The following is a 24,167-nucleotide window of genomic DNA, read 5'->3' on the forward strand; positions in this document are numbered from 1 at the left end:
GATGGCTGAGCTAATGGGATGGGTGATGTCCCCAGGTCGTGACCTGGGGGTGCTCCTCCCCGCGGGCCTGCTAGACTAAAGGCCCCTAGGGTGCCTGTAGCTCTTGCAGGTGGTCTCCTCACGGGGAGTCCACAGCGCATACCCAGAGCCCCCTCCTCTTGTCAGTATGGAGTTATAGGTTCTCATTTCAGCCGCCACCGTTTTGAGTTGGACTTTGTGAAGTCTTCAGATAGATATATTTGATAATATATTATGTTAATAAACATGACCATGTTGGTCTTTTTCCCAGCTCTGTGTCTGTCTTGTTATTGGGTTTGAGTGGCTGGTAACTTTTGGGTAGGCTAACTAGGGGTTTTAGCCCTTATGGCAGTGTAATGCTATCTGTAAGCATGGAACATAATTAAGGGCCTGACCCCTGCAGGCATACTAAGAAAGTGTTATGTGCTGGGTGTAAGGGATACAATGTTGCAGTATAGTGGGTGGGTTCTTACTAACCTTACTTAAAGCCAGGCAGCCATTTCTCAGGCCTCTTTTTCATCTGCTGGCTGCCGAAGTATTTTCCCCTCCCTCCCATCCCAGTTCCCAGGTAAGAGTCCCTACTTGCCATATGCAAGGTTACTCTTGTGGCGGGAGGTGGGGACTCCTCCTCAAATTTTTGGGTGCAGGGCCCATATGGGGCTGATGGCTGAGCTAATGGGAGGGGCGATGTCCCCAGGTCATGACCTGGGGGTGCTCCTCCCCGCGGGCCTGCTAGCCTGAAGGCCCCTAGGGTGCCTGTAGCTCTTGCAGGTGGTCTCCTCGCGGGGAGTCCACAGCGCATACCCGGAGCCCCCTCCTCTTGTCAGTATGGAGTTATAGGTTCTCATTTCAGTCGCCACCGTTTTGAGTTGGACTTCGTGAAGTCTTCAGATAGATATATTTGATAATATATTATGTTAATAAACGTGACCATGTTGGTCTTTTTCCCAGCTCTGTGTCTGTCTTGTTTTTGGGTTTGAATGGGTGGTAACTTTTGGGTAGGCTAACTAGGGGTTTTAGCCCTTAAAATTTGAGTGGCCATGTTAGACCAGGGATTCAAATGTTAGAGAAAGAAAAGGATCTAAGCAAGTAGTGATGCGTTTTATTGGACTAAATATTTTTAAACAAACTTTCAAGAGTTTCCTATTTTCCTTATGTCTTAAAAGGACATTATAAACTAGGGGGCCGATTTATCAAGCTCCGCATGGAGCTTGATGCCCCTGTTTCCACGCGAGCCTTCAGGCTCGCCGGAAACAGAAGTTATGAAGCAGCGGTCTAAAGACCGTTGCTCCATAACTTGTCCGCCTGCTCTGAGGCCGCGGACAGAAATCAACTCGATCGAACACGATTGGGTTGATTGACACCCCCTGCTAGAGTCCGATTGGCGGCCAATCTGCAGGGGGCGGCATTGCACAAGCAGTTGTCGGCATTTATTGATGTGCAGTGGACATGATACGCTACATTGTATCATGTCCGCTCACACTATGATAAATCTACCCTAAGATGTTACTCTGCATACATTTTTTGTATATGATCCATTTATATAGCCCATTTGGGAGTGTTTTTGTAACAATGTATAGTTTTTCTTATTTATCATACTCCTAACTAAACTCCAAAGTGTCAGATGTACACGCTCGTTTACAGACTCCTGCTGGCTTTTGTTTATGTAATCTGTCTTTTCATATGCAGGGAAGGGGGGGGAGTGTCATCTCTTCCTTTCTTCCAGCCCCTTTCACTGGGTGTCCCATCCTAAGCTCATCAACTGTGCTAAACTGGGAGTTTCTAAGTAAGTTTTTTAAATATTTTATACTGGATTTTTAGATCAGTATCTGTGCATATTCTTCTTTATAGTACTAATACATGCAGTTATATGAAAATTGTTGTATACTGTCCCTTTAAGCAATAAAGATCAATATGATGGAATTTAGAGATTAGAACACAGGACAGAAAGTATTAAGGAGGTCTGAGTACAAAGAGAGGAGCAGGGCATATACTGCACGAGTTACATTGTTTAGTAAAACTCCAGAAATGGATTAGATTTCTTATTTGAGGTTTTTTTTGTGTTTACTGAACAGCTGATGTGTGACCTGCATATTCATTGACTATTCTGTAGTTAATAAGGCCAATACTTAGGGTCTTATTATCTAAACCTTGCCAGATCAGAAGGTTTTTTTCACACTGACCCTCTCAGGGGCTGCCTTAGTGAAATTATCTTAAAAAATGAGCAGTCCCTGCGACTGGTGAGATATCTCCTATTGAAATTATCGGAACTCGCTGGAAAGGGAAACTTTGTTGTGTAGGGTAAAGATAGCAGTGAACAGAGGGTGCCCTTTAAAAATTCAATCCTGCAGCCAATATAAATCACAATATGCTGCTTTCTACGTATGGCATCTTACAATCACCTATATTTTAGTAAGCATGTGTTTTTCTTTTCTAATTTACTTCTGTTATCAAATTTTCTTTGTTCTTTTGATATCTTTTGTTGAAAATCAGAAGTAAGCTCAGGACCGTACACGTGTCTGGCGCTCTATATGGCAGCAGTTTTGTGAGAATGCTACCCATTTGCAAGAGTACTATATTGCAGCACTATTTCCTGTCATGTAGTGCTCCAAAGGCCTACCTAGGTATCTTTTCAACACAAAATACAATTGGAACAAAGCAAATTTGATAATAGAAGTAAATTGGAAACTTTGGCTAAATTGTGTGTTCTGTCTGAATCACAAAAGAACATTTTTGGGTTTCATATCCTTTTAATGTGTCTTGATCAATGTTGCAAGGAACTTGTCTCTCTTTAGTTACGTAATGAAAGATAAAACAAATCCTATAAAATAAATTATTTCTAGTAATAAAGTTGAACTGACAGTAAATATTGTAGGTTAATATTTTTTAGCTTTAAACATATTTAATAGAATGGTACAAAAAGGAAGTTACACGTAAAAAAGATTTATCTTGATAAAGTTCTTCATGTTCAAAATACATAAGCTGTTTAGAATTTGAATACAAAATAAAAGAACATAAAGGTGTGAGGCCTAAAATGCAAATGTTTTGTCATGACTTGCAGTGCACTGTTCAGTGAACAGCGTTGTTAAAAAAATTATGTGACTAGAGCAACCGCATGTATACATAATGCAATACTTGTGCCAGGAAATAAACAAAGCTAGCACCTGCACAAACTATGACACCAACTTCTTTCAGACGTTTTCATTTATTTTCATTTGTTGGGATTATTTTGTATTAATAATTTTTCGTTTTGAAAAAGAAAGTAGCCTGTGCATGCATTATTTGGAGGTGGGGAAGTTTAATATTATGATATGTACTGCGTTCTTAGTAAACATAAAAACTAAATAGACTGAACAAAACATTTAAATCCAAGGGTGTGTAACATTGTAAGACAGTGGACTTCATACTGTAGGCCTTTCACATAGCCTGACTGTTATTTATTAAATGGAAAATCCAAATACCCACTGAGCAGGTGCTATAAAGAATGTTAAAACAAGCAATATGATTTATGTGGAAAAAATGATAAGGGTAATATAAGGTCATGCATAATAAAGAAAAACTACCAAGTTATATTTGATTTTAATGTTTGTTTATACAGCAATTCGCTTCAAAAGAAATGTTTAAAGAGAAAACCAGCATCAATTGCTTCAATATTTGCCTTTATAAAAATCTGAATAAAAATATAAATATCTATCTGTCTAAGGGACATTCTAGTCAAAAATAAACTTTCATGATTCAGATAAGGGATGCAATTTTAAACAACTTTCCAATTTACTTTCATCATCAATTTTGCTTTGTTCTCTTGGTATTCTTAGTTGAAAGCTAAGCCTAGGTAGGCTCATAAACTATAATCTCTAAGCTCTTGAAGGCCACCTCTTATCATTATGCATTTTTACATTTTTTCACAACTAGAGGGCGTTAGTTCATGTGTTCCATATAGATAACATTGTGCTCATGTACGTGGAGTTACTTAGGATTCAGCACTGATTGGCTAAAATGCAAGTCTGTCAAAAGAACTAAAATAAGGGGCAGTCTGCAGAGGCTTAGATACAAGGTAATCACAAAGGTATAAAGTGTATTAATATAACTATGTTGGTTATGCAAAACCGGGGAATGGGTAATAAAGGGATTATCTATCTTTTTAAGCAATACAAATTCTGGTGTAGACTCTCCCTTTAATTGTATACAATGGGGCATATTTATCAAATGGAGCTTGATACCCCGTGTTTCAGGCTCGCCAGAAACAGCAGTTATGAAGCAGGCGTACAGACATCGCCGGAAATCAACCCGATCGAGTACGATTGGGTTGATTGACACCCCCTGCAGGGGGCGGCGTTGCACCAGCAGCTCTTGTGACTTGCTGGTGCAATGCTTAATATGGCGAGCGAATTGCTCGCCGTATTCAGCGAGGTCTGTCGGACCTGATCCACACTGTCGGATCAGGTCCGACAGACCTTGATAAATAGAGGCCAATATGTGAAAGTATGTCACTGAGAAATGTTGTATGGATTTATTTCTCAGTCTATTGTAAAGTAATTTAGCCTCAATTGATCTCAGTTGTGTTTGCCAGGAGGCTTATAGCTACCTTTCTTCTATTTACTATTTTATTTGACAAGGTCATTGACTTAAAACAAATATAACTAAGGACTTATTTATTATTCATTACATCATAGGCATTATTTGCTATTCATATTATATTTTTATTAAAGAAACATTTTAATTTCTTAGAAAAAAATGTTCAGCCTTTGCTTGTAAGAGGAAATGTTGTACAAAACAAAACACTGCTAATTTATATTGGTGGTCACTATAGAATTAATTTTATTTAATTCAAAGTAATATTGCTATTCTTAATGGTTACACTTTTATGAGCCTACCTAGGTTTACCTTTCAACAAAGAACACTAAGGGAACAAAGCAGAATTTCTAATAGAAGTACATTGGAAAATTGCAGGCTCTATCTGAATCATGAAAGTTTAATTTTGACTTTACTGTCCCTTTAAATCTGTTTTAATTTTGGAATAAAAATATTTTATTTTGATAGTAGTTTGTTCTTCAAAACAATCCAAATACATTTTTAATAACACAATCAGCTAGATTAAGAGTTTGGCGTTATGAGTGAAAAAGCAGCGTTCTGCTTCATAACGATGCTTTTTCCCTAACGCAGCTATTACAAGTCGTTTAGGTATAGTTGTACCGCACACCTTTTTGGCTGTCACGCAACGTCAGTACCGCACTTTTTTTCATTGGGACATCCATAGCGCCTGTATTACAAGTTTGCCTGGGAGGCCAAAAAGTGAGCGGTACACTCTATAACCACAAGATTCGTACCGCCATCTAAAGTCAGTAGTTATGAGTTTTACGTTACAAAGCTGTAGCATAAAACTCATAACTAAAGTGTTACAAAGTACACTAACACCCATAAACTACCTATTAACCCCTAAACCGAGGCCCTCCCGCATCGCAAACACTATAATACATTAATTAACCCCTAATCTGCCGCTCCGGACATAGCCGCCGCGTAAAAAATTATTAACCCCTATTCCGCTGCTTTCTGACATCGTCGCCACTATAATAAACCTATTAACCCCTAAACCGCCACCCTCCCGCAACACAAACACTATTTAAAGATTATTAACCCCTAATCTGCCATCTACCCACACTGCCTCTATAATAAACCTATTAACCCCTAAACCGCTGCCCTCACGCATCACTACATAAATATATTAACCCCTAAACCTAACCCTAACATAACCCTAAGCCTAAGTCTAACCATAACCCTAATGTCACCCTAACCCTAACACCACCTAACTTAAATATAATTAAAATAAAGCTAAATAAAACTTACAATTATTACCTAAATAACCTATTTAAAACTAAATACAAACTTACCTGTAAAATAAAACCTAAGTTAGCTACAAAATAACTAATAGTTACATTGTAGCTAGCTTAGGTTTTAATTTTATTTCACAGCTAAGTTTGTATTTATTTTAACTAGGTAGACTAGTTAGTAAATAGTTATTAACTATTTACTAACTACGGCCTAGATTTAGAGTTGGGCGGTAGCCGTCAAAACCAGCGTTAGAGGCTCCTAACGCTGGTTTTTGCCACTCTCTGGTATTTGGAGTCAGTCATTAAAGGGTCTAACGCTCACTTTCCAACCGCAACTTTTCCATACCGCAGATCCCCTTACGTCAATTGCGTATACTATCTTTTCAATGGGATCTTTCTAACTCCGGTATTTAGAGTCGTGGCTGAAGTGAGCGTTAGAAATCTAACGACAAAACTCCAGCCGCAGAAAAAAGTCAGTAGTTAAGAGCTTTCTTGGCTAACCCCGGTTTATAAAGCTCTTAACTACTGTGCTCTAAAGTACACTAACACCCATAAACTACCTATGTACCCCTAAACCGAGGTCCCCCCACATCGCCGCCACTCGATTAAATTTTTTTAACCCCTAATCTGCCGACCGCCACCTACGTTATACTTATGTACCCCTAATCTGCTGCCCCTAACACCGCCGACCCCTATATTATATTTATTAACCCCTAACCTGCCCCCCACAACGTCGCCGCCAGCTACCTACAATAATTAACCTCTAATCTGCCGACAGCAAAGCGCCGCCACGTACATTATAGCTATGTACCCCTAATTTGCTGCCCCTAACACCGCCGACCCCTATATTATATTTATTAACCCCTAATCTGCCCCCCTCAACATCGCCTCCACCTGCCTACACTTATTAACCCCTAATCTGCCGAGCGGATCTCACCGCTACTATAATAAAGTTATTAACCCCTAATCCGCCTCACTCCCACCTCAATAACCCTATAATAAATAGTATTAACCCCTAATCTGCCCTCCCTAACATCGCCGACACCTAACTTCAATTATTAACCCCTAATCTGCCGACCGAATCTCGCCGCTACTGTAATAAATGGATTAACCCCTAAAGCTAAGTCTAACCCTAACACTAACACCCCCCTAAGTTAAATATAAATTTAAATCTAACGAAATAAATTAACTCTTATTAAATAAATTATTCCTATTTAAAGCTAAATACTTACCTGTAAAATAAACCCTAATATAGCTACAATATAAATTATAATTATATTATAGCTATTTTAGGATTTATATTTATTTTACAGGCAACTTTGTATTTATTTTAACCAGGTACAATAGCTATTAAATAGTTAAGAACTATTTAATAGCTAAAATAGTTGAAATAATTACAAAATTACCTGTAAAATAAATCCTAACCTAAGTTACAATTAAACCTAACACTACACTATCAATAAATTAATTAAATAAAATACCTACAATTATCTACAATTAAACCTAACACTACACTATCAATAAATAAATTAAATACAATTCCTACAAATAAATACAATTAAATAAACTAACTAAAGTATAAAAAATAAAAAAGAACTAAGTTACAAAAAATAAAAAAATATTTACAAACATTAGAAAAAAATTACAACAATTTTAAACTAATTACACCTACTCTAAGCCCCCTAATAAAATAACAAAGACCCCCAAAATAAAAAAATGCCCTATCCTATTCTAAATTACAAAAGTTCAAAGCTCTTTTACCTTACCAGCCCTGAACAGGGCCCTTTGCGGGGCATGCCCCAAAGAATTCAGCTCTTTTGCCTGTAAATAAAAACATACAATACCCCCCCAACATTACAACCCACCACCCACATACCCCTAATCTAACCCAAACCCCCCTTAAATAAACCTAACACTAAGCCCCTGAAGATCTTCCTACCTTGTCTTCACCATGCCAGGTTCACCGATTGATCCAGAAGAGCCTCCGATGTCTTGATCCAAGCCCAAGTGGGGGGCTGAAGAGTGACGTCCATCCTCCGGCTGAAGTCTTGATCCAAGCGGGCAGAAGAGGACATCTGGACCGGCAAACATCTTCATCCAAGCCCCATCTTCTATGTTCTTCAATCCGATGATGACCGGCTGATCTTCAAGACCTCCATCGCGGATCCATCCTTCTTCTCCGACGACTTCCTGACGAATGACGGTTCCTTTAAGGGACGTCATCCAAGATGGCGTCCCTCGAATTCCGATTGGCTGATAGGATTCTATCAGCCAATCGGAATTATGGTAGGAAAATTCTGATTGGCTGATGGAATCAGCCAATCAGAATCAAGTTCAATCCGATTGGCTGATCCGATCAGCCAATCAGATTGAGCTCGCATTCTATTGGCTGATCGGAACAGCCAATAGAATGCAAGCTCAATCTGATTGGCTGATTGAATCAGCCAATCGGATTGAACTTGATTCTGATTGGCTGATTCCATCAGCCAATCAGAATTTTCCTACCTTAATTCCGATTGGCTGATAGAATCCTATCAGCCAATCGGAATTCGAGGGACGCCATCTTGGATGACGTCCCTTAAAGGAACCGTCATTCGTCGGGAAGTCGTCGGGGAAGATGGATGTTCCGCGTCGGCGGGATGAACATGGATCCGGAAGAAAGAAGATTGAAGATGCCGTTGATAGAAGACTTCAGCTGGATCATGGACCTCTTCAGCTCCCGCTTGGATGAAGACTTCAGCTGGATCATGGACCTCTTCAGCTCCCGCTTTGATGAAGACTTCAGCCGGATCATGGACCTCTTCAGCCCCCTGCTTGGGCTTGGATCAAGACATCGGAGGAGCTCTTCTGGATCGATCGATGAACCTGGTATGGTGAAGATAAGGTAGGAAGATCTGCAGGGGCTTAGTGTTAGGTTTATTTAAGGGGGGTTTGGGTTAGATTAGGGGTATGTGGGTGGTGGGTTGTAATGTTGGGGGGGGTATTGTATGTTTTTTTTTACAGGCAAAAGAGCTGAATTCTTTGGGGCTTGCCCCGCAAAGGGCCCTGTTCAGGGCTGGTAAGGTACAAGAGCTTTGAACTTTTGTAATTTAGAATAGGGTAGGGCATTTTTTTATTTTGGGGGTCTTTGTTATTTTATTAGGGGGCTTAGAGTAGGTGTAATTAGTTTAAAATTGTTGTAATATTTTTCTGATGTTTGTAAATATTTTTTTATTTTTTGTAACTTAGTTCTTTTTTATTTTTTGTACTTTAGTTAGTTTATTTCATTGTATTTATTTATAGATATTGTATTTAATTAATGTATTGATAGTGTAGTGTTAGGTTTAATTGTAGGTAATTGTAGGTAATTTATTTAATTAATTTATTGATAGTGTAGTGTTAGGTTTAATTGTAACAGGTTAGGATTTATTTTACAGGTAATTTTGTAATTATTTTAACTATTTTAGCTATTAAATAGTTCTTAACTATTTAATAGCTATTGTTCCTGGTTAAAATAAATACAAAGTTACCTGTAAAATAAATATAAATCCTAAAATAGCTATAATATAATTATAATTTATATTGTAGCTATATTAAGATTTATTTTACAGGTAAGTATTTAGCTTTAAATAGGAATAATTTATTTAATAAGAGTTAATTAATTTTGTTAGATTTAAATTATATTTAACTTAGGGGGGTGTTAGTGTTAGGGTTAGACTTAGCTTTAGGGGTTAATACATTTATTAGAATAGCGGTTAGCTCCAGTCGGCAGATTAGGGGTTAATATTTGAAGTTAGGTGTCGGCGATGTTAGTGAGGGCAGATTAGGGGTTAATACTATTTATTATAGGGTTAGTGAGGTGGATTAGGGGTTAATAATTTTATTATAATAGCGGTGCGGTCGGCTCGGCAGATTAGGGGTTAATAAGTGTAGGCAGGTGGAGGCGACGTTGTGGGTGGCAGATTAGGGGTTAATAAATATAATATAGGGGTCGGTGGTGTTAGGGACAGCAGATTAGGGGTACATAGGGATAATGTAAGTAGCGGCGGTTTACGGAGCGGCAGATTAGGGGTTAATAATAATATGCAGGGGTCAGCGATAGTGGGGGCTGCAGAATAGGGGTTAATAAGTGTAAGGTTAGGGGTGTTTAGACTCGGGGTACATGTTAGAGTGTTAGGTGCAGACATAGGAAGTGTTTCCCCATAGCAAAAATGGGGCTGCGTTAGGAGCTGAACGCTGCTTTTTTGCAGATGTTAGGTTTTTTTTCAGCTCAAACAGCCCCATTGTTTTCTATTGGGGAATCGTGCACGAGCACGTTTTTGAAGCTGGCCGCGTCCGTAAGCACCGCTGGTATCGAGAGTTGAAGTTGCGTTAAATATGCTCTATGCTCCTTTTTTGGAGCCTAACGCAGCCATTCTGTGAACTCTCAATACCAGCGGTATTTAAAAGGTGCGGCCAGAAAAAAGCCAGCGTTAGCTACACACCCCTTTGGCCGCAGAACTCTAAATCTAGGCGTACCTAGTTAAAATAAATACAAAGTTACCTGTAAAATAAAACCTAACCTGTCTTACACTAAAAACTAACATTACAATAAAATAAAAAAATAATCAAATACAATTATCTAAATTACAAAAAAACACACTAAATTACACAAAATAAAAAACTAAATTATCCAAAATAAAAATGAATTACTCCTAATCTAATAGCCCTATCAAAATAAAAAAGCCCCACCAAATTAAAAAAAAACTATCCTACACTAAACTGCCAATAGCCCTTAAAAGGGCCTATTGGGGGGCATTGCCCCAAAAAAATCAGCTCTTTTACCTCTAAAAAAAATACAAACAATCCCCCAACAGTAAAACCCACCACCCACACAACCAAACCCCCCAAATAAAATTCTATCTAAATAAACCTAAGCTAACCATTGCCCTGAAAAGGGCATTTGGATGGGCATTGCCCTTAAAATCGCATTTAGCTATTTTACATTGCCCAAAACCCTACTCTAAAAATAAAACCCACCCAATAAACCCTAAAAAAAAAACTAACACTAACCCCCGACGATCCCCTTACAGTTTTCCAAGATCGAACATCCATCCTCATCCAGGCGGCAGAAGTCTTCATCCAAGCGGGCAGAAGTCCTCATCGAAGCCAGCAGAAGTCTTCATCCAAACGGGCAGAAGTCCTCATCAAAGCCGGCTGAAGTCTTCATCCAAGCAGGCAGAAGTATTCATCCAGACGGTATCTTCTATCTTCATCCATCCGGCGCGGAGCGGGTCCATCTTCAAGACATCCGGCGCGAAGCATCCTCTTCTTCCGATCGCCGCTGTAGAATGAAGTTTCCCTTTAAGTGACGTCATCCAAGATGGCGTTCCTTACATTCCGATTGGCTGATAGAATTCTATCAGCCAATAGGAATTAAAGGTGAAAAAATCCTATTGGCTATTCCAATCAGCCAATAGGATGAAAGCTCAATCCTATTGGCTGATTGCAGCAGCCAATAGGATTGTTTCACCTTTAATTCCTATTGCTGATAGAATAGTTTTTTTTTGTAATTTAGATAATTGTATTTGATTAATTTTTTTATTTTATTTTATTGCAATGTTAGTTTTTAGTGTAAGGCAGGTTAAGTTTTATTTTACAGGTAACTTTGTATTTATTTTAACTAGGTAGTTAGTAAATAGTTAATAACTATTTACTAACTAGTCTACCTAGTTAAAATAAATACACTTACCTGTGAAAAAAATAAATAAAACCTAAGCTAGCTACAATGTAACTATTAGTTATTTTGTAGCTAGCTTGGGTTTTATTTTACAGGTAAGTTTGTATTTAGTTTTAAATAGGTTATTTAGGTAATAATTGTTTTATTTAGATTTATTTTAATTATATTTAAGTAAGGGGTTTTAGGGTTAGGTTCATGGTTACATTAGGGTTAGACTTATGCTTAGGGTTAGGGTTACGCTAGGGTTAGGTTTAGGGGTTAATATATTTATATAGTGTTAGTGATATGGCAGGCCAGAGGTTTAGAGGTTAATAAGTGTTGGTATGTGGCGGCAGTGTTCGGGCCAGCAGATAAGGGGTTAATAACTGTAATGTAGGTGGCGGCGATGTTAAGGGCAGCAGATTAGGGGTTAATAAGTGTATTTAGGTGGCGGCGATGTTAGGGGCAGCAGATTAGGGGTTAATAACTGTAATGTAGGTGGCGGCAATGTTAAGGGCAGCAGATTAGCGGTTAATAAGTGTATTTAGGTGGCGGTGATGTCGGGGGCGGCATATTAGGGGTTAATAACTTTAGTATAGTGGCGGCAACATTGGGGGCGGCAGATTAGGGGTTAATAACATTATGTAGGTGGAGGCAATGTTAGAGGCGGCAGATTAGGGGTGTTTAGACGTGGTTTTTATGCTAGGGTGTTAGGTTTAAACGTAACTTTTTCTTTCCCCATAGACATCAATGGGTCTGCGTTACGGAGCTTTTGTTTCCGCGATCGTTGGTGTTTTTTTAGCTGACTCTCCCTATTGATGTCTATGGGGAAATCGTGCACGAGCACGTCAAAACACTGCATGTATTTGGGTGCGGTATGGAGCTCAACATCACCATATCGCCCGCACAAGCTGGTTTTTCAAAACCTGTAATAGCAGCCCTATAGGGATGTGAAATACTGCCGCTTTTGTGGCGGTCGTTAATTTCCCTATAGCGCTCATTACTTCTAATCTAGCTGAATGTTAATGATTTACTTTGACATTAACATAGTTAATGACTTAATCTATGCCTACCCTATGGTAACAATTGCACTTGCATTCAATTTCTGTTTTTGTGTGCTAAATACTAGGGAGCAGCCGTTGATTAAAAAAAAAAACTTTCATTAATTTCATTAACATATATTTATAATTTATGAAATATCTGGCATTTTCAAATTCTATATTTAATAACAAATGTTAACTCATTGGGCCCCATTTATCAAAGCTTCAACTGAAAACTCACTATAATTAAGCATCAAATTACCTGCAAAATAGACTTCTCAAAGTTATGTTGTCAAATTATAAAAATTTTTTTTCCCTTGCTGCAATCAAAATTTGCTGTAACTCGATTACTCTGTAATTTAATTGGAATTGTGCAAATTCAATTTTATCTAGAGGTAGATTCGACCAATTTAAAATACTTTCAACTTGTACATTTGTCGAATGACGTGTCAGACCACATTCTGCAAGCTAGCATACACCATGGTAAACAATAGTATACACTTATATCTAGAGAGAAGCGGGAAATTACCTCAATACTATACTTATACGATTTATTTAGTGTTGTTACACCAGTGTCTAGGAAAGAACCTGGGACTCCTGATTAGCAGCCTTGTCTCTGCACCACCGGAGGGCTTTAGCTTGTGCTGATGATTTGGGAGACCTGTTAGCTGCATTAGTTGTTCTATTTAGACCCACCTGCCTGCCAGCTGCAGACAGAAAACTCATCAGCACTGCTATAAAAGGTAGCCTCACAGACCACTCCCTGCCCTGACATTGTGGGTCTACCATACTGTTAGTGCCTCTGACCTTGCTTGAGTTCCTGTTGGTCTGTTCCTCTGGTTTCTGAATTTGACTTGATGAAAGATCAGACTGCTATACTGTTATACTGAACTTGGCCTTGTCTCCTGACTACTCTAACGGATTCTCCCTGTATTTGGTGATTTATTGGACTGCTCTCATGTATCTGACACTTTGCTTGTCTTTTTTGGTGCGCTTAGTTTGAATTTCGCTCATTGGCCTTTGGGTTTACGTATGTTGGGGTTTGCATGTCGGGTTAACGCTTATCAGGTTAGCACACGTCCCTTTAGTATTACTATATTCTTTTCATGCTTCAACTGCTTTATTCACGTCAGGTAAATGCACGTTCCTCTTCGGCTATGCGTATGTTTTGAGGCGCTTTATTCATTGTAGCTCTTAGGGGTTTTTTTTGCACACGTTAATTCTTTCTGATAAACGTTATCTACCCTTTGGATGTAATGTTAATGTCTCCTGCTTTGTTTTGAATTTCTGTTTAGCGTGCATTGTACCTGTGAGTTTATGTAAAAAGCTACTTAGGGGGTTAAGTGATTTCCATTCCTCAAGAGCATTTTAAGAGGGTTATAGTGTTTATCGCATTGCTTTGTCATATGCTATAATGGAGCAGTCTGATTCTGTCCCTAAATCTACCAGAAAAACTGAGTCCCATGAACACCTTTCTATCATTATTAGGTGTGCTTATTGTAAAAAAGCTGAAGTGCCTTCTCCAGCTCATATATGTGACTCATGTTTAGAATTATTAATGCAATCAAACAAAGCTAATACTGTTTCTTTGGATATTAATGCACCTTATGTTTGTTCATTACAGGAGAATATTGATTATGTTTCACCTATTGTGGGAGACGCTGGCTGCACTTCCGCCTTTAAACAAGCATAAATGGTCAGTTCAGATTTTACCCTGAAACCAGGTATACTTTTATGTCTTCAGGTGAAGTTTCCTTTGATGATGTTGAACCTAATATTTCCACCTTTTTTTTGTTTCAAGCTGAACATATTCATTCTCTTTTAAAGGAGGTCTTCATTACTTTAGGGGTCAAAGAAACTAAAGTTTCTGATGACATGCATTGTAATCATTTAAAAATCAGTTATTGTTTAATTCCCTAAGGTTTTCCATATTCCTGATGCTGTCTCTGACATGATTTCTAGGGAATGATCTGCAAGGTTTAAAAAGTTATATCCTTTATATGCTGCTGCTAATATTGATTTGTGGGAAACAGTTTCCTAAGTGGATGGGGCCATTTCAACTTTAGCTAAACGTACTACTATTCCTTTGGAAGATAGTACTTCTTTTAAAAACCCTTTAGATATAAAATTACAGTCTTTTAATAGAAGGAACTTTTTACAAGTAGGGTATTTGTTCAGGTCAGCTATTTCTATTGCGGATGTGGCTGCTGCTTCAACATACTGGTTTTCTAGTCTTTCAGAACAGGATTCTGATGACTCTGCTAGTGTTTATCTTTTGGGTTTACTCAAAAGTGCCAATTCTTTTATTTGTGATGCTGTATTTGATATTATGAAGATCAATGTCAAAAGCATGTCTTTGGCAGTCCTTGTTAGGAGAGCCTTATGACTTAAATCCTGGTCTGCTGATATGGTGTCAAATCAAGATTATTATCTCTTTCCTTTTAGGGAAATATGTTGTTTGGTTCTGATTTAGATTCTATAATGTCTACTGTTAATGTAGGTAAAGGGGCTTTTCTTCCTCAGGACAAAATATATTGAGGGAAATCTAAAGCTTCTTAACATTTTCATACCTTTTGCCAGAATAAGGAATAAAAGGTTGACTCCTCTTCTCAGAAGCAAGGCACCTCTTTCTCAGTCTGGAGACCTAGCACTAACTGGAACAAGTCAAAGCAGTGTAAGAAATCTATCCCTACTGTAAAATCAGCATGAAGGTTTGGCCCCCGATCCAGAGGTTCTGGAAGGGGCAGAATAAGCTTCTTTCAGGAGGCATGGTTTCAGTCTGTTCCAGATTCCTGGGTTCTGAATAAAGTTTCTCAGGGATATCGAATAGGATTCAGAACAAGAGGTTGTTTTTTTTTCTGTTCAATATTCAAATTAATCATTTAAAAGCTCAAGCTTTTTTCCAGTCTGCCTCAGATCTGGACACTTTGGGAGTGATTCAGTTCCTTTGCAGTAACAGGGGAAAATATGTTGTTCAAATATTTTCATTGTTCCAAGGAAGGAAGGTACATTTAGAGAAGTCATGGATCTAAAAGCACTGAACAAGTTTGTAAGGATTCAATCTTTCAAAATGGAAACTATTCAGATTATTCTGCCTTTCGTTCAGCAAGGTCAGTTTATGTCCAAAATACATTTAAAGGATGCTTACTTTCATGTTCCAATTCACAGAGACAATTTCAAGTTTCTGAAGTTTGCCTCTCTGGACAAGCATTTTCAAATGGTTGTTCTACCATTTTGGTATTGCTACAGCTCCAAAAATTTTCAAAAAGGTTCTGGGTGCCATTTTGTCTGTGATCAGAACTCAGGGTATTGTAGTGTTTCCATACCTGGATGACATCTTGGTTCAAGCTTCGTCTTTTCCTCTAGTAGAATCTCACACCAACTGATTCTTGTTGTTTCTTCAAAAACAGGGTAGGAGGATCAATTTTCCAAACATTTCTTTGATTTCTTAAACGAAGGTAACTTCTTGGGGATTTCAAATAGATTCAGTCTCCATAAGTCTTTCTCTAACAGAGCAGGGAAGGTAAAGATTGGTGTCAGTCTGTCTGACCCTTCAGTCTCTCTCTTTCCCCTCAGTTGCTCTGACTTGTTGGCTGGGTCATCAGAGCTGTTTTCGGGTCCTTGATTCGGATATAAATATAAACATCCTTTCTTCACTGTTTATTCGGGACTTATCTAAATAAAGTGTTGCTGAGTGCTATATATGTACACCCTTTTCCGGTAGTTTACTGTTTTTTCTGTATCTACTTTTAACATTTTGCCTAAGGTTGTTTCTTCAGACAACATTAGTAGACAGATGTAAAATATATAAATGAGGGTGAGAGTAGGTAATATTGCTCAAATATTGTACTGGTGCCACCCTTAAAAAAGTATAGACATTAAATTCGTATAGAGAGACTAAAGTTTCAGAGCATATATAAATACTCTGAAAAAAGCAAGGGTAAAAAATAGGCACACAGACAGCTCCTTTATAAAAAATATTTTTTTCATTTATTTAGATTTCCCATATCACGTCAGTGAAATATAATTTGAGCTTTGCCACACCACATAAGGTGAACAATATATACAGAATGAATAAACACCACAAAGTGTAGGTAAAACACAAAAACTGGGACCTGAATTGACTAAAGCATATGTATGCTACCCAGATCTAAAATAATGTGTAGCAAAATATGTGTGTTGTGGTAATTTATCTATAACAATCTAGTTGCAAAATACATTCAAACATGCTAAATGTTGCAGGAATCCTCGAAATACATGTAGCAAGCAAACAACAGATGTATGGATAAAGTCCACAAATATAGATATGGAGCAAGGATAAGCAAATTTGATAGTAATCTGGATCAAAAACAGTGGTTTTGGAAACGGATAAGCACTTATCTTAAGCGTGTAATTCCTAAGCGCTTCTAGAACCCAAATACTCTCCGTATAACGCTATCACAGCGTGTGACGTCACTAGAGGACGGGCGGTGAAATTGTCAAGTCTCTCTGATTGGTAGAATAGGTAGGAGTGTATCCACAGGTCTCCGATGAGTATCCGCTCGCCACCAATGAAAGAACCAGGCTTCCACTAGGTATGATAGGCGTTGTTAACTAGTAATGAAAGAGCCAGGCTTTCTTACTAAAAGCGGACAAATCTTTATACCAAGATGTACCTCAACAAATTTTCACAAGCACAATCCTTATTAGATATAGGTCACCGATGTAAATAGTAATGAAAGAACCAGGCTTCCTTACTAAAAGCGGACTGCTTGCCTTTCCTCAGCGTGTCTTTGCAACCACAGTGCTTATTATAAGCCAAACACAGTTCACATGTGAAATAAATGAATGATCCAAAATATCCTTATTCCAATGTCAAAACACAATGCAAATGTCCCAAGATGTAGAAATCACATGAATTTGCTTTACCATAATTTTTTCATATAGAAAATAGGAGTTAAATAGGGTATACTCCTAAGGATTAAAACACAGCACAGCCAACGACCGTTTCACCCCCACAGTAAGTGTGTGTCACAGGGGCTCATCAGGGCATATTGTGTCCTTACCGGACTTCCTCTTTTAAAGGTACACCTGACCAATCACAGGTGATCCTTCTTTTTGTAGGTGATTCCTCTCTTAAAGCTATATACACCTAGATTGCCCTAAGTTATCGTGTAGTGTTTATTTACATTAATAAAGTGACCATATTATACTGAACTTGCTTAATTCCTTAGCATTCCAGAATTGTATCACTAAATTGTACATCCTATATTACAACAGATACTCTGCCAGATACATTTAGGGACTTAAGAGATTTTTATTTTATTTTGACCATTTACAAGAAACTGGCATATTCCAGTTTCTCATTTAAACCAGTTGGAAATCTAGTACCAAGTCTATAGATCCATTTTGTTTCTTTTTGAAGGAGTGTCTTGTCATTATTACCACCCCTACCATTCGTTATACCTTTGTCAATAATGATAAATTTTAAAGTTTCTGTATTTCCATTGTGGAAAATGCCAAAATGTCTTGCTACATTTGTGTCCCTAGAATGTATGATATCATCACGATGCTCCTGAACCCGGTCCTTCACTAATCTCTTTGTTTTTCCAACGTAAAAAACCGGGCATGAGCATCGGAGAAGGTAAATCACCCCTTCAGATTGACAATTGAAGAAGAACCTTATATCATAGCTTTTACCAGCTTGGACAGAGAATTGCTTGGTGCTGTCCATGTGGACACAGTATACACAGTGTCCACATGGGTAGCTCCCTTTAATTGCTCTGTCCTTTCTCAGCCAATCAGCAGAAGAAGGACTTCTCACGAATTGACTTTTTACCAAAATATCTCTCAGGCTTTGTGCTTTACGGGCTGTCAGAAGTGGCTTATCGCCAATCACCTTTTTGACTTTGTCATCCAGAGTCAAAATGTGCCAGTTTTTTCTCAAAACTGATCTGATATTTTGCCATTGGTTGTTAAACTTGGAAATAAATCTGATATTACCTTGGTCAGATTTTGATCTAGTGCCATATAGAAGATCATCCCTACTGGCATGTTTGGCCTTCCACATTGCTTTTTTTAGGGATTTGTTTGAGTACCCCCTTTGAAGAAATCTCTCTTTCATAAGTGATGCATGGATATTAAATTTAGACAGTGAGGAGCAATTCCTTCTCAGGCGAAGGAACTGACCATATGGAATCCCTTTAATTAGGTGTAAAGGATGGCCACTTCCTGCATGTAAGATATTATTAGTGGCATTCTTTTTCCTGAAATTTTCAGTTACAATTTTTTGTCCTTCCTTTTTAATGGTTATGTCTAGGAAATTTAATTCCTTCATATCAGTTTCCGATGTGAGGATGATGTTCCTGTCATTATGGTTCAACATTTGGACAAAGTCATTGAATTCATTCACAGACCCGTCCCACAATACAAGAACATCATCCACATATCTGACCCACATCAACACTTTCTCATTAAATATCTCATTATGTAGTTCAAAGATATCAGATTCCCATGCCCCTAAATGGAGGCATGCATACGTGGGGGCACAAACTGCCCCCATCGCCGTACCTCTTACCTGTCGAAAGATTTGTCCATCAAACATGAATACATTGTTCTCAAGGACAAATCTAAGGAGAGAAACAACAAACTCTGTATGTTCCGAACTACAAGGGCCCCTTGTTTCAAGAAACTTTCTTATAGCTTGCAAACCTACCTCATGAGGAATTGAGGAGTATAACCCCTCCACATCTAAGGAGGCCAGAAGGGTGGTTTCATTTATCATGACTCCATCCAATTTCCTAAGAAGGTCTGAGGTGTCTTTAACATAAGATGTCAGGGTTAGCAAAAAAGATCTTAAGAATTCATCTATATACTCCCCAACCTTTTCTGTCACGCTCCCTATTCCTGAGACTATGGGTCTTCCAGGGGGACATTTTATATTCTTATGCAATTTTGGTAGAATATAAAAGACAGGCATGACAGGAAATTCTGGGAACAAGAATTTAAACTCTCTTTGACTAATTATTCCTCTACATCTTGCCTCATTAAGAAGTATAAAAAGAGAATTTTGAATTTGTTCAAGGGGGTTATTGCTCAATCTTATATATTGATTTTTGTCATTTAATTGATGCTTAGCTTCATTTACATAGAGTTTCTCATCTAGTAATACTAGGTTCCCGCCCTTGTCAGCGGGCTTGATCACCAGGCCCGTAGCCATACCTAGCTCTTTTAAGGCTTTTCTTTCTCTAGGTTTCAAATTGTCAACAGTCTGTTTCGAAGCAAGTAAGTCAATATCTTTTTCCATTTGCTTCACAAACAAATTGACAGCTGGAATCAATGAGAGAGAAGGCATATATGAAGACTTAGGTTTAAAGATTGGTTTAGTATATGGGGGACTTAAAGATTCATGGTCACTAGGAGTTTCTTCCTGAGTGTCCGCTGTAAATAGAGACTCTAAGTCACACAAGGCAGATTGGTCACTAACATCTAAGACCTTTGGCTGGTCAGATTTCATGATAATAGATAAGACAATTTTTCTTGCAAATAAATGTAAATCTTTTATCACTTCAAACTTATCTATTACAGCAGAAGGGCAAAAAGAGAGACCTTTTTTGAGGAGGTCAATATGCGCCATATTTAGTGGAAAAGAGGAGAGGTTCACAATTTGCAGTTCATCCTCAATGGGGTTTTCTAGAAGCCCCTGCGATTCCCCCTCCCCCTGAATCTCCCTCTGTTCTGACCGTATTGATCCCCTCTCCCTCTGATTTGTCGGGTTGGGTATCTCTTCTCTCTCACAGGAGTACCATAAGGGTCTTTTCCTTTTTCCCCTTCTGTTCTTTCTCTTTCTTCCTTTTGGGCTGTACCAGAGTAGTTTTTTGAAGTGCTAGATTCAGAATCAGATGCATCTGTTCCTGAATCATACGTGCCTTTCTGTGACTTATAAATATAGACTCTTCCATTTTTATAATCGTCTTGGTCACGTCTAAATTTCCTACATTTACGTGTTTTAATATCTGATTTTAATTTTGTGACATTTAGACTAGTTTCCCCATTTAGCTTTTCAAAGCTTGGGTCATTTTCAAAGGTATTTACTTTCAGAAGAGCTTTTTCAGCTTCACCCTTTACTTTATCTAGTCTTTTATCATTTCTCTTTATCATCATACCCATCAAATCAAGTGAGGTCGAGGAAAGTTTATCATTCCATTCCTCCACAAAGGAGTCCCCTTCCTCATCCTCTCTTGTATTTGCACCTGGGTCTAATGATAACCTTAACCCTCTAGGTATGATCTTTTTTTCTATATAGTTAGCTAGGCTTGCATTTTCAGCTTTAATTTTTAACTGTCGGTTAATGAGATATCTATATCTCCAAAAGCACTGCAAATGGTTATAGCCTCATCATCATTATCTTCACCAACTATACTGTCATTAGCTAAAGAATCCTTCAATTCTGCCTCCCACAAATCATCTGACAGAGTATATGCCATAACACTGGCCGGCAAAGCTCAAAAAATGGTATAGGGAAAATTAGGGCTTAAACTATCGCCCTTAGCAATCTACTTCAATCACCAAAAAGAAAAGGACTTATAGAATCCTCCAAGTTATATCCTCTTACAAAAATATAAAATATATAAATGAGGGTGAGAGTAGGTAATATTGCTCAAATATTGTACTGGTGCCACCCTTAAAAAAGTATAGACATTAAATTCGTATAGAGAGACTAAAGTTTCAGAGCATATATAAATACTCTGAAAAAAGCACTGTGGTTGCAAAGACATGCTGAGGAAAGGCAAGCAGTCCGCTTTTAGTAAGGAAGCCTGGTTCTTTCATTACTATTTACATCGGTGACCTATATCTAATAAGGATTGTGCTTGTGAAAATTTGTTGAGGTACATCTTGGTATAAAGATTTGTCCGCTTTTAGTAAGAAAGCCTGGCTCTTTCATTACTAGTTAACAACGCCCATCATACCTAGTGGAAGCCTGGTTCTTTCATTGGTGGCGAGCGGATACTCATCGGAGACCTGTGGATACACTCCTACCTATTCTACCAATCAGAGAGACTTGACAATTTCACCGCCCGTCCTCTAGTGACGTCACACGCTGTGATAGCGTTATACGGAGAGTATTTGGGTTCTAGAAGCGCTTAGGAATTACACGCTTAAGATAAGTGCTTATCCGTTTCCAAAACCACTGTTTTTGATCCAGATTACTATCAAATTTGCTTATCCTTGCTCCATATCTATATTTGTGGACTTTATCCATACATCTGTTGTTTGCTTGCTACATGTATTTCGAGGATTCCTGCAACATTTAGCATGTTTGAATGTATTTTGCAACTAGATTGTTATAGATAAATTACCACAACACACATATTTTGCTACACATTATTTTAGATCTGGGTAGCATACGTATGCTTTAGTCAATTCAGGTCCCAGTTTTTGTGTTTTACCTACACTTTGTGGTGTTTATTCATTCTGTATATATTGTTCACCTTATGTGGTGTGGCAAAGCTCAAATTATATTTCACTGACGTGATATGGGAAATCTAAATAAATGAAAAAAATATTTTTTATAAAGGAGCTGTCTGTGTGCCTATTTTTTACCCTTGCTTTTTTCAGAGTATTTATATATGCTCTGAAACTTTAGTCTCTCTATACGAATTTAATGTCTATTAGTAGACAGATGGTTGTTCCTTTTTATGTGCTAATCCCAAGAATGCTTAAGAGAGATCTTTTCATACTTTGGGCATTGTTAGGGCAATGAAATATTACATTGATGCTACTAAGGACTTTAGATAAAGTTCTAGTTTGTTTATTAACTTTTCCGGTCCTAGGAAAAATCAGAAAGTTTCTGCTGTTTCTTTGGCATCTTCGTTGAAACTCTTGATTCGCAAGGCTTAATTGGAGGCAGGTCAGTCTCCACAGCAGTGGATTACTGCTTATTTTACTAGGTCAGTTGTTACTTCTAAGGCCTTCAAGAATGAGGCTTCAGTTGACCAGATTTGCAAGGTAGCTACCTGGTCTTATTTTAAAAAATTCTACCATTTTGATGTTTTTGCTTCTTCTGAAACAGCCTTTAAATTTTTCCCAGGTTGATTTATTTTAAGTGCATTAAAAAAATTGTGGTTGGGGGTTTCATTTCTCAGTTTTTAAATCCCTCCATTTATGTTATTACTCATGGACTCCACAACTTGGATGTTAGTTCCCAGGAATAATGGATTGTGGACTCCCACCACCTGTATGAAAGAAAACATAATTTAGTTAAAAAAAAAAAACAAGAACAAAGTAGAACCTATCCAGCACAGCTTCATTCAATTAAATAGAGAAAACAAACACACAAACAAGAGGAAACTCTGATATGCTGCATGAAATTATTTAATAGGTACATACGGATCATCCACAATAATAGCGATGCGAAGACCTAGAATGGTAAACACATAAGTTAACCAATATACATATGTGAGCAAAGATGAACACAACTGTTAAGGTCAGAAATCCCCACATAGGGGTGAATGTCCCAGAATCTTCAGGGTACCCCAATATATGTCAACATAGTCCAAATAGAGAGAGCTCTCTCAGATCAGCAGATAAATTGTTTATGCGATGCTCCAAAGTACAATCATTATATGGGAATGCCAAAGAGCAGGTTTACAAATCAAGAGGCTAAACGTGACAAAGACTGTATACGTCATTAATCCTTCTAGGGCAATATACTGATCAGATTATATAGTTCAAAACTGTTCACCAGACCTTGGGACCACAATGACCGATGACAGAGAGGCTGTCTTCACACAGGACCCTTCCAGAGCTGCCCCTTATATCCACTCACCGGATAAATCGTTCAGTTATCAGAAGTCAAATTCTCTTGAAAGTACCTCAGGCTTATCACTGGCAATTAGATCAGCGTCTGCTGAGATTCAACACTCCAGGCGTTAGTTGGTATTCCCAACCCTGCTCACTGCTTGGTTTCAGAAATCATCACTCTGACCTGACAAACACAGGAGTCACTACATAGCGCTACGTGTGTTTCACCCTTCAATGATTACGGGCTTTCTCAAGCGTCAATGCTAGGCAGTTTTTGGAGCTGGTGTGTTGCAAATATTTAAAAACATAATTTATGCCTACTTGATACATTTCTTTCATGTTGGTGAGAGTCCACAAGATCCCACCCCTATGGTTAATCTTTTTTCCCTGCTCCTTTTATGGCTCCTATCCCTTTTCTTACCTCACTTTGCTTGGCTTTACATTAGACTGAGGTATTTGTAAGGTGGGAGGGGTTTTATAGGGATCTTGTGGTTTGGGAATCTTTGCCTCCTCTTAGTGGTAGAGAAGAGTAATTCCTAGGAGTAATTGATTGTGGACTCTCACCACCATGAAATAAATTATCAGGTAAGCAATAAGCATAAATTATGGGTTTTTTCACAAAGCGTTGGGAATCCTGTGTACATGGCTGGCATCAAGATCCAAAAACATCAATTAATTTTATATAGTATTAGTAATAGTAATCATGACACATCAGACCTGGGGCATTGCAAAATTTAATCAGCTATTCGGTAAGTAACAAATATATAGATCAAGGAAAGAGTCTATTTCTTCATATATACACACACACTTTTCAGTACATAA

The sequence above is a fragment of the Bombina bombina genome, chromosome 5, assembly GCF_027579735.1.
Source record: "Bombina bombina isolate aBomBom1 chromosome 5, aBomBom1.pri, whole genome shotgun sequence".
Lineage (NCBI taxonomy): Eukaryota > Metazoa > Chordata > Amphibia > Anura > Bombinatoridae > Bombina > Bombina bombina.